This window comes from Papilio machaon, chromosome 4 (assembly GCF_912999745.1).
Source record: "Papilio machaon chromosome 4, ilPapMach1.1, whole genome shotgun sequence".
NCBI classification, from domain to species: Eukaryota; Metazoa; Arthropoda; class Insecta; order Lepidoptera; family Papilionidae; genus Papilio; species Papilio machaon.
Window position 1 is genome coordinate 9,158,288 of NC_059989.1, and position 14,020 is coordinate 9,172,307.

General features: G+C 32.7%; 1 protein-coding gene and 1 long non-coding RNA gene across 2 annotated transcripts in view; one reads left to right on the forward strand and one right to left on the reverse strand.

Annotated features, from left to right (window-relative positions):
• The window catches only part of LOC106720728 (protein outspread), a 221,741-nt gene that overhangs the window by 85,013 nt on the left and 122,708 nt on the right, over positions 1 to 14,020 (forward strand). The gene's annotated exons all lie outside the window — the stretch shown is intronic.
• LOC106720729 overlaps positions 11,789 to 14,020 on the reverse strand; it is a 59,964-nt gene continuing 57,732 nt past the window's right edge. The window contains exons 2-3 of the long non-coding RNA XR_001357470.2: positions 13,148 to 13,266; positions 11,789 to 12,004 (exon numbers count right to left, since the gene is read on the reverse strand). This is a non-coding gene — a long non-coding RNA (uncharacterized LOC106720729). The remainder of the gene's footprint in view (positions 12,005 to 13,147; positions 13,267 to 14,020) is intronic.

The window sequence follows — 14,020 nt, forward strand, 5'->3', positions numbered from 1 at the left end:
TTTGGTTTCAGAAAACTACGGTTAGTCAAACATGTTAAAATTATATTATGTAGAAGGAAGTATTATAACATCGCATTAATGATTAAGTGTTTTTAGGTATTCTTAGAACAAAGAAAACCGTTTACATAATTTTGAATTACACTTTCGTGTGCAGTAAATAATGATGTTTAAACATATTTTACCCAAGTTTAATTTACCGCTTTAATTATTGTATGTACCTCTCTAAAATATGTATTATTAATGTATAACCTCATTCAGTAAACCAACTAATAAACGTTATCTGAGGTAAGTGAAACAGTTTTTTTATTGATCCCCATAAATTTAATAACAATAACGGACGACCAAATGAAGTAGGGAAGAGACGTGAACCTTTGCGGAGAGTGCTGTTACGTACGTAAATATGTTTGGCGGTAATATTTTTTTTTTTAGTTCGGTTTATAAATCGGTATTTTTATGGACTTATGCTAAATATAATTACTAATCATAATTTTTTTACAATTATTGTTTGTGCGTTTGTTTTTATGTGTTCTTAAAGCGCTGAATAAAACGTTTTAGGCTTAATGTAATTTTGAACTTTGAAACTGTTTTTGAAAAATGGTACAATTATTTATGGTATTGAACCCATGATGGATTCAGTTGGCAAATAAAAAAACAATTGTTGAATAATTCTTACGATGTAATGTTCTAGAATAACACATAACAAAATTGGTAACACTAGCCCGAAACTTGATAGTTTACCATTTATGCTATTGCGTTACGCTATAAATAGCAGTTGCTTAATTAACCGATATTTCGCACATGTTCCGAATCGTTTTTCGAATGAGGTTGCGGAGTCGCAGCGGCGTGGTGACCAATAAAAACAGTGCTAAATTGACTGAAGCGAGTCACGGTTGACTCATTTGTCACGAACCCAATTTGCACTGGATGCATGCCGTGTATTTTTAGTTGATCTCAATAAGCTTTTTCTGTGATCCTTAAATCTCTAATGTAACTCGGCTCGAATTTTTGTTCTATTTCACCCATGTAATTATTTTACTGTAAATTCTTTGATAGTAACACGTTCAGTAGTACTCGTCTGTCAAGTACACTTTCACACGAAAAAAATCTTGTGACCTGGGCTATAAGTTTGTAAATAAATTAAATAAAAATCAACTGTATAGTAAAGATAGGCCAAGGTTTATTTCAAATTAAGTATTTGTTAATTTTGCCATATTCATCCTGAGAAGTTGGTTAGCTCTGGTAACTAAGTCGCCATTTTAATTATGTTCCTAATTTAGTTCTTACACTAGCTATCGCCCGCAACTCCGTCCGCGCGAAATTAAAAAAATCTTTTCTAGTAGCCTATGTGTTCTTCCAGACTTTGTTCTACATCTGTGCTAAATTTCATCAAGATCCGTTGAGCCGTTCCGGATATACCTTCAAACAAACATCCATCTATCCATCTAAACATACGCATTTATAATATTAGTAACATTACGTTACTCCTACTCAAAAAGTTTTCACAACGGCCTTATAAAAAAACCTATTTTTGTCTTAATTAGTTTTAACTTAGTTTGATAGCTATTTGATGTCTTGGACCTATATTAGGAAACCTGTTGATTTCTATTTTAATTTAATACTCTGCGATTAAGTTAATAAAGGAAATGAAGATTCTAAAAGAGCGAAAGTGAAATTGAAAAGCCTATCGAAATCCCGTTTAAGTTAGAAATGTCTATAATAAGCGTAAATCAAATGATAAAATTAATTTGCATAATGAGATTTATTATATAACAAAATTAGCGAATCACTCAAGTTTGAAAAGGTAGAAAGTTGACATCTGAACCAGTCATCGGATAATTCACACGATCTCTAATTGCTACGGTTGTTTGAATATTACCATTACCATAAAAAATTCAATTCGCTTTACATAAAAGTGACGAAAGCTAGGAATCAATCTTAATTTTTTTGGCCGTTATAAAAATGATTTCAGATCACAAATGCAATCAAAATACGTGATCTATCCTTTACAAGGTCACCTATCTATTTTTGTAGTGCATATTTATAAAATAATTTTTAGATCGTTCTTGAGGATCGATTGTTGAATTCGACAGTGACTTCGACAGCTTGTAATTGACTTGGTGTTTTACTATGGTTTTCAATTTCTGATAATGGGATGTTTAACTTTATAGGATGTTTCATTAATATCAGGTCTTGTTCAGAATGAATTTAATAATTGTATTGTATTGTATTGTAGGTATTGTTTATGACATATAATAATTTTAAACTTTGAAGATTGTATTAACAATTTTACGAGTAGTAGTAAGGTTTCTCAGGACTGTTACAGACTAATGTTTGGTTATAAATTAATAAAATTATCTTTAACCCGAGTGACATTTTTCTACTTTATAATAAAAGTGACAGTTGATATTTATGATTAACTTTTCTATTAAAATTTTTGTTTTGTTTTTTTACGAATTTCAGTTAAATTATATTGCAGACAAATGTTTAACTGTAAGTTAGTTTAACTAAAACTGGGAACTATTAAGTTTTAATAGTTCCCAGTTTTGCATATAGACGTAAGTTTTAACTGTGCAATTGAAACTGAAGCTTTATTAACGATTTAAAGCTGGTAAATTATTTTTATGTGAAATCCATTATGTTGAAATAATGACTTCCATTGGATTTAATTAAGAAATATAAAACACTTTTAATGTTATTTTGATATAATTATGTTTCGTTAAAGATATGTTATTATGTATTTAATATGTAAATTAACAAGTTATTAAAAATATTTAAAAAAAATCCGGTTAATTTTACATTTGGCACTCAAGTACTTTATTTAAAAATACTAATACTGATTTATTTCAAGTGAATGTTTATTAAAATGTAATATTTGAGCCAAAAAACTAGCTAGACATAGCTGTCTATCCTTCAATTGCTATATTCGTCACTATTATATCAATGTTTTTTTTTTTTATCCCAAGCAAACATTCCGTGCGATACAGAAATAGAAAGTGGTTTAAGAAAGTGTCTATGAGGCAATAAAATATTTTACGTGGAAAAGAAAATGTGTTCAAAAAAATAATAATTTGAGCTACAATAACCGAGGTGGTTTCTGTCACCAAAATCTCAGTATATGACTTTATCCCTGTCATATGATAAAACAGAGATAACAATATGTTTGGAATTTGATCTCGGAAACCCACGATATGTTTTTCTCAGTTGAGTTTGGAAGATATTATTTCTCTCTGTACTTGTGTTCGCTGTTTTCATTATTTACAAAGTAAATAGGAATGTTATTTATTTATGTATGTTCCTACGAAATCACCTGTTGTTATTGCTTGATCGCAAAAACTGTAATGTTACAAAGACAATGCAATATCATGTCGTTTGCAATGCACTTAGTATTTACACTGGTATGTAGGAATTGAACTTGTCATTTAATATAGCTCATATTAATGTCTATTGCCTAGTGGTTAATGGTACGGAATATTGTTCTTCTAGTAGTAGATTCGACTTCTGTTTACTACAAATTACCTAATATTACGTCCAAAAATAAATGCAGTACTTAAAATTTTATACATGTATTATTACGTCTTTCAGAATGGAAACAAGATTTACGCAATTTACATACAAAAAAAATTAACAAACGGAATTTAAAAAAAAAATCTTATCGTTTTTTTTTTCAAGTGCCAGTAAATTAACTCGGCTAACGGACACAGATGATAAAATTTTTGAAAATAACACTTTTATACCTTTGCACTAATTATTTCCAGATGTAAGATAATAAAACGAAATAAGGTCTTGTAAAGCTCGACTTGGTTCAGTAGCAGTAAACAATGTGATGAATGTAGTTTGTTATTTGAGGTTCAAAATCAAACAGCTGTACTAAGTCACAGTTTCAACATTTTATCATTTTTCTACAAAAGAACTTCAATGAAGAAGTTATCATCGTCTTGCAATACGTGTATGTAACAGAATAAAAAAGCAGTGTTAAGCAGACAGACATAACTATGTGCATTTCATCAAACTGTCTTCTTATTTATTGCGCGAAACCTATGGAAAAAATATTACAATGTCTGAGAACTAAAAACATATTCCGTATAGTTTTCTATATACAAAGTGCGCTATCCTAGACATATTATATCTAGATATATGTTTTATAATAGTGCAGTAAAAAAGTGGCATGCGACGAAATGCAGGCAAACGACAATTCACAGTGGGACCGGCAGAAAAACACGCGCGCCGCATAACCCAGGCGCTCGCCTATTAACATTCCCAATGCTCGCTTGCAAACTGCTGTTACTATTTGGAGCGTTCCAACTAGCCATAACCCCCGACCTTTCTTGTTTTATTTTTTTTCTAAATCCATAAAGTTTTCACACAAATACAGTCACAGCCCTAAAGCATAGCGTTAAAGGATAGGAAATTTCTTTACGTTAAAACTTAACATACAAATTATATTTCCCAATAGATTTCCTAAGAAAATTTTAGATAGTACTAAAAATTTAAATACTAAATCAAATATTAACTTAAAAATTATACATGTAAGTACTGTCTATTTATGCATAACTCTACGCTGTGACTTTAAAACAATGCTCTTCTATGAAACTCATAAGACCGTGTAATGGGTTTTGAATATTAATTTGAAATGCTCATATCCATTACTGAGAATGAAATACATTAATGTATGTTATTTAAAGTTGATAAAAAGAGTTCAGATAAAGTTTAAGTTATAAGGAAATAAAAAGTTTATTTCTTATGGTTTCTTTCTACAGTTCTGCTTTGATAATATTGGATGTGTTTGAAATTAATTCAGAAAACGACGTACATGTTTTTAAACCTTGGTTATTGTAGTTAGATAGAGGCCGAAGAAAAATGTTTGTACACGTTTTAAAAATATTAAGATTGAGTTCACGAGAATAGTTCGATGCCAATGTGCAAATTGACAACTTCACACCTGTAAATGTGTATTTGTGTTTAGTGCATTTTGTTAACTAGACCAAGACGTAGCTTTTAACATAAAAAAGTGAAAATCATTAATTTTTTACTTTGGTACTTATACATAGGACCCTTCGAGATATGTGTAAAAATTAAAAGGATTGAAGATTTAAATTAACCTTCAACATTATTGACCGAATGTTTTGACTGAGATGTATTAACAGGTAAGGGTAATATGGTAGTTCGGACAAAAAACCTAACTAAAAGGTTTTTTTTATTAGTTTTTGCCTTCCGTTTGCGAATACGATGCTGCAGTAAAAAAAATTAAAGGTTACTAGGTCAAGTTCAAAAATAATTTTATTTTGACCTAACATTAACAAATAAGATATTAAAAAATCATAATTTTAAAGTTATGTACTTTTTAATTGGGATATAAAACAAGTTATTAGGTTTTATGTTCTTTTACGTACAGCCGAACCTGGATAAGTGATGAACCTCTGTAAGCGAGAAAAATATCACGTTCTCTTGGACTTTCACTTATCTAGGTTCTACTATATATGAGAACAGAGAACATATATAAAATATTAAAACAGTTATAATTTTAGTACAACATTTACTATGACTTACGACTGCAATGATCCCTTGCATTTTATTTAAGAAAGAAAGAAAGTTTTTTATTAACACAAAAAAGATTTAAATTTAAAAGGAGATTTAAAAGGACAGAGATAGCAATATGTGTCTATACAAGTCTAATGACAGTCGAAACCCTCAGTTAAAATGTATGTTAAAGTGTACAATTTATGTATACATCGAACAAATTTGTTTCGAATTGAATTCGAGAAAAAAGCTGTGGCATCCGCCGATGTCGGCGCTACAATTTCAGAACGCCGCGACCGAATTAATGCCAGTTTGTCACCCGGAGCGAGGCGACGTTCTTAAATAGCGGACGTCTTTGCAATTGCTTAATTTGTACTCCTTTAAGCGTTTGATTGAAGCAATATTTCAAAATTAAGATTTGAAATTTGAATTATTGCTTGAATGTGATTTGATCCGGTTATCCTTGGAGAACAATTCAACGTTAACAAATGTCTCTCGTATTTTTTTTATATAATTCCATTAATGATGAGCAAAACCGGACTTGAATTATACGTGGTCGTTGTTAGCGAGTGCCAGTGTGTCGTCTTTTTATAGCACGTGCTATAAACGTCTGTACCGACGACAATTTCAAAGTTCTTTATAAAACATGAATAAGGCTTTTTACAAGGTACACTCGAACAAGATGGATCAACTGATAAGTAACAGCTATTCATCAAATTAATTAATTAAATAATATTGATTAATAACAGAATTAATTTTGATTTTAATAAATATAATAGACTTATCTAAACTTTAGTTGTCGCCCGCGTCTCCCTCCGTTCGGTCGGATTAAAAAAAAACTTAACAGCCTGTGTTCTTCCAGACTATTTTCTATATCTTTGATAAATTTCATCGAGATCCGTTCCAAACAATCATCCATCCCTTTATCTATCCATACATCCAAACATTCGCATTTATAATATTAGTAAGATTGACTATTAACATAATATCGCTACATAACCGTTTTAGGTTCTTTGCTTACAATTGAATTTATGCTGAAGGACTCCATTTTTATTATGAAATAGATGGGGACTCATTTTATTTGTTTAATTTCTTCTTCTTCTTCTTGTGCCTCTCCACTATTGGAGGTTGGCCGTCAGCTTAGCGAAATTCTTCCTATCTTGCGCCAAGCGAAACAGGTCTTCAACGCTGGCAATGTTGGTCCACTCCCTGATGTTCCTCAGCCACGACTTCTTCCTACGTCCAACGTGTCTCTTTCCTGCGATATTTTAGATATTTTACAATAGTTATTTAATTTACTTAGGCGTATTTAATTTTTCCATACAGAGACAGGGCTACCGCCAATGGGTAAAGTCGGCGTAATGGTTTGCCGGTAACAAAAGAAACCAATTGTCAATAACATGTCCAATCTAACTTGACACCCGACACGTCTCTTTTATTGTAGAACTAGAGTTCAAAGTAGCGATTGAGTAATTACTGTCGACAATTCGATGATAATTTCTATTGACGAAGAAAGTGAGCGGACGGAGTTGTTCCCAACAATTGCGTGGAAAGTCGATACGCTACGTAAATGGAAATTGTGTGTATCGGTCTAGTGAAAATTGTCGGTTCGCCATTGTTAGAACCTTCCTTGACATTTGAACTAAAGCTATTGATTGATTTTCTTAACTGAACAACATTAAACTAAACTAATAGGCACGTTTTCTAGTACAACCTTACATATGTGTTTGATTTCAGTGGTTTGACAAGTTACTAAAATTTGATTCATTCAAAGAAAAATATTTTTATATGTAAAAAAAATTAAGAAGCAAATTATTTAAAGAAAAAACTTTTTAATAAAAGCTTTTATTGTGTTATTATTAATTAAAAATAACAGAAAAAAACTACTCGTCAAGACAATCAAAACGAGTCTTAACTCTTTGAGCTTGTGTCGTTTTATTACGAAGTTCTTAATATAGCATTGTCACGTGATTTGCAAATGTTTGCAAAGTTTTAGGTCAATCAATAACTGGGAAGTGGATCAAATTTAATATGCAAGATTTGATGACAAACATCTGTACAGGTGACATTAAATATAAGCTTGTAGAAAAGTTTTGTATCAGAGTAAACTATGCAGTTAATCGTTTAAAAAATGACAATATTACAAATCAACAGACGACTAGTAATTGTGTCGAAGTGTCAATATAAATCATAGTAAATCATGTTGCCTTTTTTCCTCGATTGTGTATTAATCTGGCACGATTGAGTGAACGGACAACCTTAGCCGGTACCGCTAGGCCGCGACTCGCCAGACATTAATGAATGACTACTGAGTGAAAGACTCAATGGGATTGAACAATACAAAGGGTATTTTATATTTATAATACTTTATCACATTGTTTTGACACTAAAATACAAAGTTCTTGTATCAGTATTTTTGCCATGAATTCAGCTTAGAAATCGATTTTTAATTATGTCGCATATTACTGTATTTACCCATCAATTTAGAAATCTTATAGCTTGTTATGTACATACATATATATAGATAAGCGATAAACCTCTAAATGCGAATGTTTTAATGGATGGATGTTTGTTAGAGGTATATCAAGAACGTCTGTATGGCTTTCGCTAAAATTTGGCATAATGTAGAACATAGTCTGGAAGAACACATAGGCTTAACTAAGTATACTAGTAGGATATAATTAGTTTTTTTTATTCTTTACTTATTTAACACTGCTAATAGGTAAAAATATCGCTGTCCCTTAGACTATCGCTTATTCCTCCCGGTTCGACTGCATAAACTTTATGGTGCAGCTAAAAAGTTTGTTTAACTATAATATAATATGGTATACCATAACCACCAAAATATAAGTGAATTTTCTGTAAATCGTAACTCTAAGATCAATCGACTTAACAACATGCGTATTTAAATCCGATCATAACCGTATTTTATTTAGTTTGCTAACAATCACTATTAAAATAATCTGTTGGCAGAGATCAGAAGCGCCGACTTGACGCTGTTATCGTTCGGTCTAAATAGACTCATAAAAAATCTGTCAGTCTGTCGGTCGGTACAGCTCAATCTCTGAATGGCGGATCGTTAGTTCATCTTGTACCACGGCGCCGAAATTGTTACGATTTGTAACAATAGCGACTGAAACAAATGATGCAGATAGTGTACCTATTATGATTTTTTAAATTTTAAAACTAATGTCAACTTTATATCAAACTAGCTTTTACCCGCGACTCCGTCCGCGCGGAATAAAAAATAGAAAACGGGGTAAAAATTATCCTATGTCCGTTTCCTGGTTCTAAGCTACCTGCCAATTTTCAGTCAAACGGCTGAATAGCCGTTCTTGAGTTATAAATAGTGTAACTAACACGACTTTCTTTTATATATATAGATGAGAAGAAAAAAGGTTAGCCAATTCCCGGCCTAATTACGATCTCAAATTCAATCTCTCACTTTTACACCACCTATATTTTATAAAGTAAATTTAAATCTTAAATGAGTATCAGCTTTATTCTTGTCTAAATTAGCGCTAGTTTACAGTTAGGTTACTTTTTATTTTACAGACCACTCCATAAAGGTGATTTATGGTGCTTGTGTTCCTGTATGTTTTTGTGTTTATCTGTTAAGGATCTTGGAAGCAAAACACAGTAAATAGTTATCCTTATGCATCCGTGTCTGCAGCTTTACCGTTATCTCGGCAGATGTCAGCGCCATTTTGCTTTTTATTTGTTTTTTTTTACGCACAGGATATTTACCCTCGGACGTTCCGGTTTACGCGTCAAAACATTTCATATGAATTTACGTTTTAAAACAAAAATCAAGGGAAAAGAAAGTAAACTCTTTATTGGAAGATATCGATAATACATTTTGGAATTTAAAAAGCCTCTGTCGATCAGTTTTATTTGTTTAATAACTGATTTAAGGGAAAGTTAGCACAATTATGAATGTTAAATCGAATTTTTATTTAATTAATTATGTTGCAGTTTAACGGTCTGAATTAAATACTCTGTAAGTTATATTTGAAGAACAATTCTAGTTTCAGCGCTAATGACAATAAATTATGTACATCATAGATCTGAGAGCTTTTACGATGATCATTTAAGTCTAATGCGAAAGCGAAAGATATTTTCTAATATACGAGCATTAACAGAAACCTTCGGTCAGCAAAACGGACGCTCGCAATTAGCGGCACTTAAAGGGTTCCCGTGCAAATCTTGATAATGAAAACTTCTCCGCCTTACAAGAAACCCGACAAACGATTGTCCATCGTAATTCTTGTGATGGAAGGTTCATTTTTGCTCGATGCGTGGCCGAAGATAAGTCATTGGAAAGTGAAATGGGGGCGCACCTGACGTCGCTTAGTTGCTTTCTTTACGTCTCGTTGCTCTTTTTGATTCAGTGAGAGTGGTCTAGAATCGATAATTGTGGCAGTAGCGTAGCCGCCCGCCGGCCGTGACGCGCGCCGATGTAACTTCGCGCCTACCGTCTCCCGCTCTGCACGTCTTCTGGGGGATAATGCCAATCTTGATGTATATTATATGGTGTTAATGTCAAATTTATTTTACTTAAATTATGCAATAATTTTTAATAACGCCTATAGTTACTATTTCTACTGGACTAATATATGTAATGTGTTCGCTGTCCATCGAATATGTCCAATGTACTTTATAAACAGTTTTAAAACCATTTACGGTTAACTGGGTCTTACAAGATGTAATAAATTTACATTCCCTGCATGTTGGCATCACTTATATATGGATATCACGATTTTAATTGCAGAATCTTACTTTCAATTTACTTGTAATCTGACAATTAAAAATCTGATGCGAACCAAAAAACTCGATGTAAATCTGTCAGGCGCGTCGAAGTCGAGAAAGTGGCTGCGTGATGAACGAGCGCGGGCACTGCTTGTGTTGTCAAACACCCCCGCACCCGCACACCGCACTCCCCGCTCGCAGAGAGCATCGCCTCGGGCTTTTCGTGAGATGCTTAACTGATCATCAGAAACTTGATAGACAATATCGAAGTGAACAACAATAAGTTAATGGCACAGTCTCAATATAGCTACACTGTGACTTTGGCAGCTTTTTCATTTTCACTTGACAGTTAATAGTCGCTATATATTTATTATCAAATATGATTTTGAATTATGTTACATTAGGCTCAACTAACAGCCTGAGCTGAGGCTCCTTGGGGAGACCTTGATCTTAGTAACTCATAAACAAGGTTTAGGCTAATTACCATCTACCGTCCAATTTAAGCCCGGTGAAACTGTAAATGCCTCTTCAAGGCAATGGCTAGTTAGTCATAAAAAAAGTTTAATTAGTAGGTCTTAGATTCGAATCCAACAGTCGACGTCTATACTAAATTATTTTTTATTAAGCTTGGTATTTTACTAATACCATTGAAAAAAAATTAAAGAAAAATCTACTCAGATCTCGATACAGATACGTTGTCATTTGAAATGTATCTTTATAACGAGAAGTAAAGTAGGAAGCGATTTCTACTAAAGCAAAACATTCATAGGATTTCTGTGAACGAGCATTCTCATTATATGTCCATATAGTTATGTGAATGTCGTGATTCCATCAATATCTTCGAGCTATTGTTGTGTTTTTGCCACTTTCTTATCTTACTGTCGCCGCTACGTTTAGAAAGTGACTTCTATTGATTTTTCCATTATTCTTGTTCTTATTTATTAAAGCTGGCATACACGAGCAGTAGTCGAACAACTAACCAAATTCATAGGCACAAATGCAAACTTCGGTCCGTACTTGGCGAACGTCGACTGCGTCGTCTAATGTCGGTCGTTTAAAACTCTTCGAATTCTTCAAGCAATTCGTGTATGGCGGCACTTAGCGGAGACCGTTTTTATCGATTCGATACAGTTTTACTTTTCACGGTAAGTATTTTTTTAAATACCACGATATCAGATAAGTCGTAATCTCTTTCGGGAAGAAACCGGATAATGCGGTCGTTATGGTTTATTTTAAGAAATTTTTATCTTCGTTCATAATGTAGACATTTTATAATTATGTTTGTTGTCAGAATTTACGATTACTTTCTTTGAACAAAAACACTTTCGTATACAGAGTGATTTAAAATTTATTTCATAAGTATTCTCTTTAAAGATTTTTCACAATAATATTATAAGAGTAAAGACACCGAAATAAAACACTTATAAATATCTACAAAAGAAATCACTCTGTACTATACAAAATAAAGCCAAGATTTATTCGTTCAGGTATACTGTATGTCTTCTATTAGCGGATATCGATTGAAACATGTCATGTACTCCTTAGATAAAGTTGCAGGTCTCTTGTTCTAGACTTTCTCCTTGCTTGTTAAGATCATTACTGAGGCATGATTACTGAATATCAGCTAGTTAGCAGACGTAGCGGCGACCGATGTAACGAAAGTGCAAGCGCCTACTTCCCACGCCCTTCCTCCCCGCGTAACACCCCGCCACGAACGACCTCCGGAACTGGGCGCTACCTGTGGAAAGGATAACAATGGAGACTGTTAACATCTAATGAGGCATATCACACTTTTGATTAACAGAAAGCTATCTAGACTAACTGGCGCACTCAGAGTTAAATGGTTACTAACAGAGATCCTTATTATCCTTTACAGAGATTTACTATAAGTCTACACCAGGCGTTTTTAAGTGTTAAACGTTTATGAGTGCTACTGTTCGATTTTCAACTGGATGAAGAAAAATAAAGCCACCTAATTATTATTTTAGACAGTATTCAGAACAATAAATATAACAATGCTTATATTAAACATATCGTCATCCCTGTCAAAAAAACACCTAGAAAAATATGTTTTAAACGGGGATTTTGGTCTCAAAAACCCACTATTATGTATCAAGAAGGCTAAGACTTCAAAATATAATTCGAACTTATTAATAACAATACTACTGACTATGTCTGTTTCAGTTGAAACTCTATATTTTAATTCTTAAATATACGAGTAGTTGCGACATCGTTTATCGTCCACATCCATCACTCGGTTACTTTATCACCACTGTCTTATTTCTGTTTACATCAAATCGTTTAATTTCTAAATTTATCATAGAAAGTTAAGCGAAACGATAAGAAGCCAGTTCAGAGATCAACATTTAAATTTTTTGAAATTTTAAGTTTAAGTTAACTAATATTAAAATACGCAATCATCGTAACTTAATTTACATTTATGTGATATGTTAAAATAGTTTAAAACATTATAAATAATAAATTGATCGCATAAATCATATGCAAACTTAGCCAATAGAGGTGACCAATTTATGTTGACCTCCACGTTCTCTGCGCCCCCACGCCCACGGAGCCCAATAACGCCAGAATAAATAACGAAATTTTGAATTGATTAAGTGATATGTCGCAGTAATGCCGGACTTAATGTTGGTGTTATTTAATATAAATTATAACATAGACTTGAGCATTACCTACGCGGATTGGTTTAAGTTACACACTTTATTGCGCAAATGTAAAGTAATATTAACTTAATAAGTAAAGTAAAGTCAATATTGCAAGTTGGAACTTATATGTATTGAATAAAAATAATCTTAATTCTAAACTAAAGATTAATGAATTACCAATGAAGAATTAAATTTGTATAAATATATTTTAAAAATACCTTGCGGTCCATTATCATAGGCGCACTGCGCAGTATCCTTCACCCGCATCCCGCTACGCCCCGCTGTACCTATGTATTCTGCGCAACGACTCGCGCGAAGTTAAGAGCCGCCAAGATATCTGCAAACATTTATACATATTTTAAAATTCCCATTTGTCCATTTCCGTAAATAACTCGAAATGACTTTAAGCCGTTGTCAAAGAAGGAAGTAATATTGGAACTAGGTTCTTGAATCCGTAACATATTTTTTTTTTATTTCAATTCAGATGAAAAGTTAAGCTAAGCTAAATTTGGTACAAATCGCCTATAACTTAAGACTGTGGAGGGGATAATAATAAATAATGAAAGCTCACCGTACGGACGAGTAGTTTTACGCTTGTCTGCGACAAATTTATGTTAGTCGCTTTGGATAGCGTATTAGAACATTATATTTTAAGTCATGCCACTGCTGCTTATCCGACTTTTGACTTTGTCATCTTACAAAATATCGTTTGAAATTTTTGAATTATAATTCTAAATTACATTAATGTATGCATTGGGAGAATACTTTCAAGGAGAGGATAATTCTCAAGGTGTCTCTTAGACTTGACATCCCTTACTGTCACCCGTGAACATTGCAGTTTTCAACACGTCTACGGTCACACAATGTAGAAACTTTCCCACATTTCATATAATTTTATTACTTTCAGATTACGGTGACAGTTATCCCTGGCATCATTATATCATTTGACAGCTAACAGCATTGGTAACTTAATAACAGATGGCATTATTATGTAAGGTGTTAAAGACCTATAGTTAGTGTAATTGCAAAAGGAGAATGGAGGTTAATGTAATTAAACTAGGTACAAAATGGTGGTAATCTCAGATTCTCCC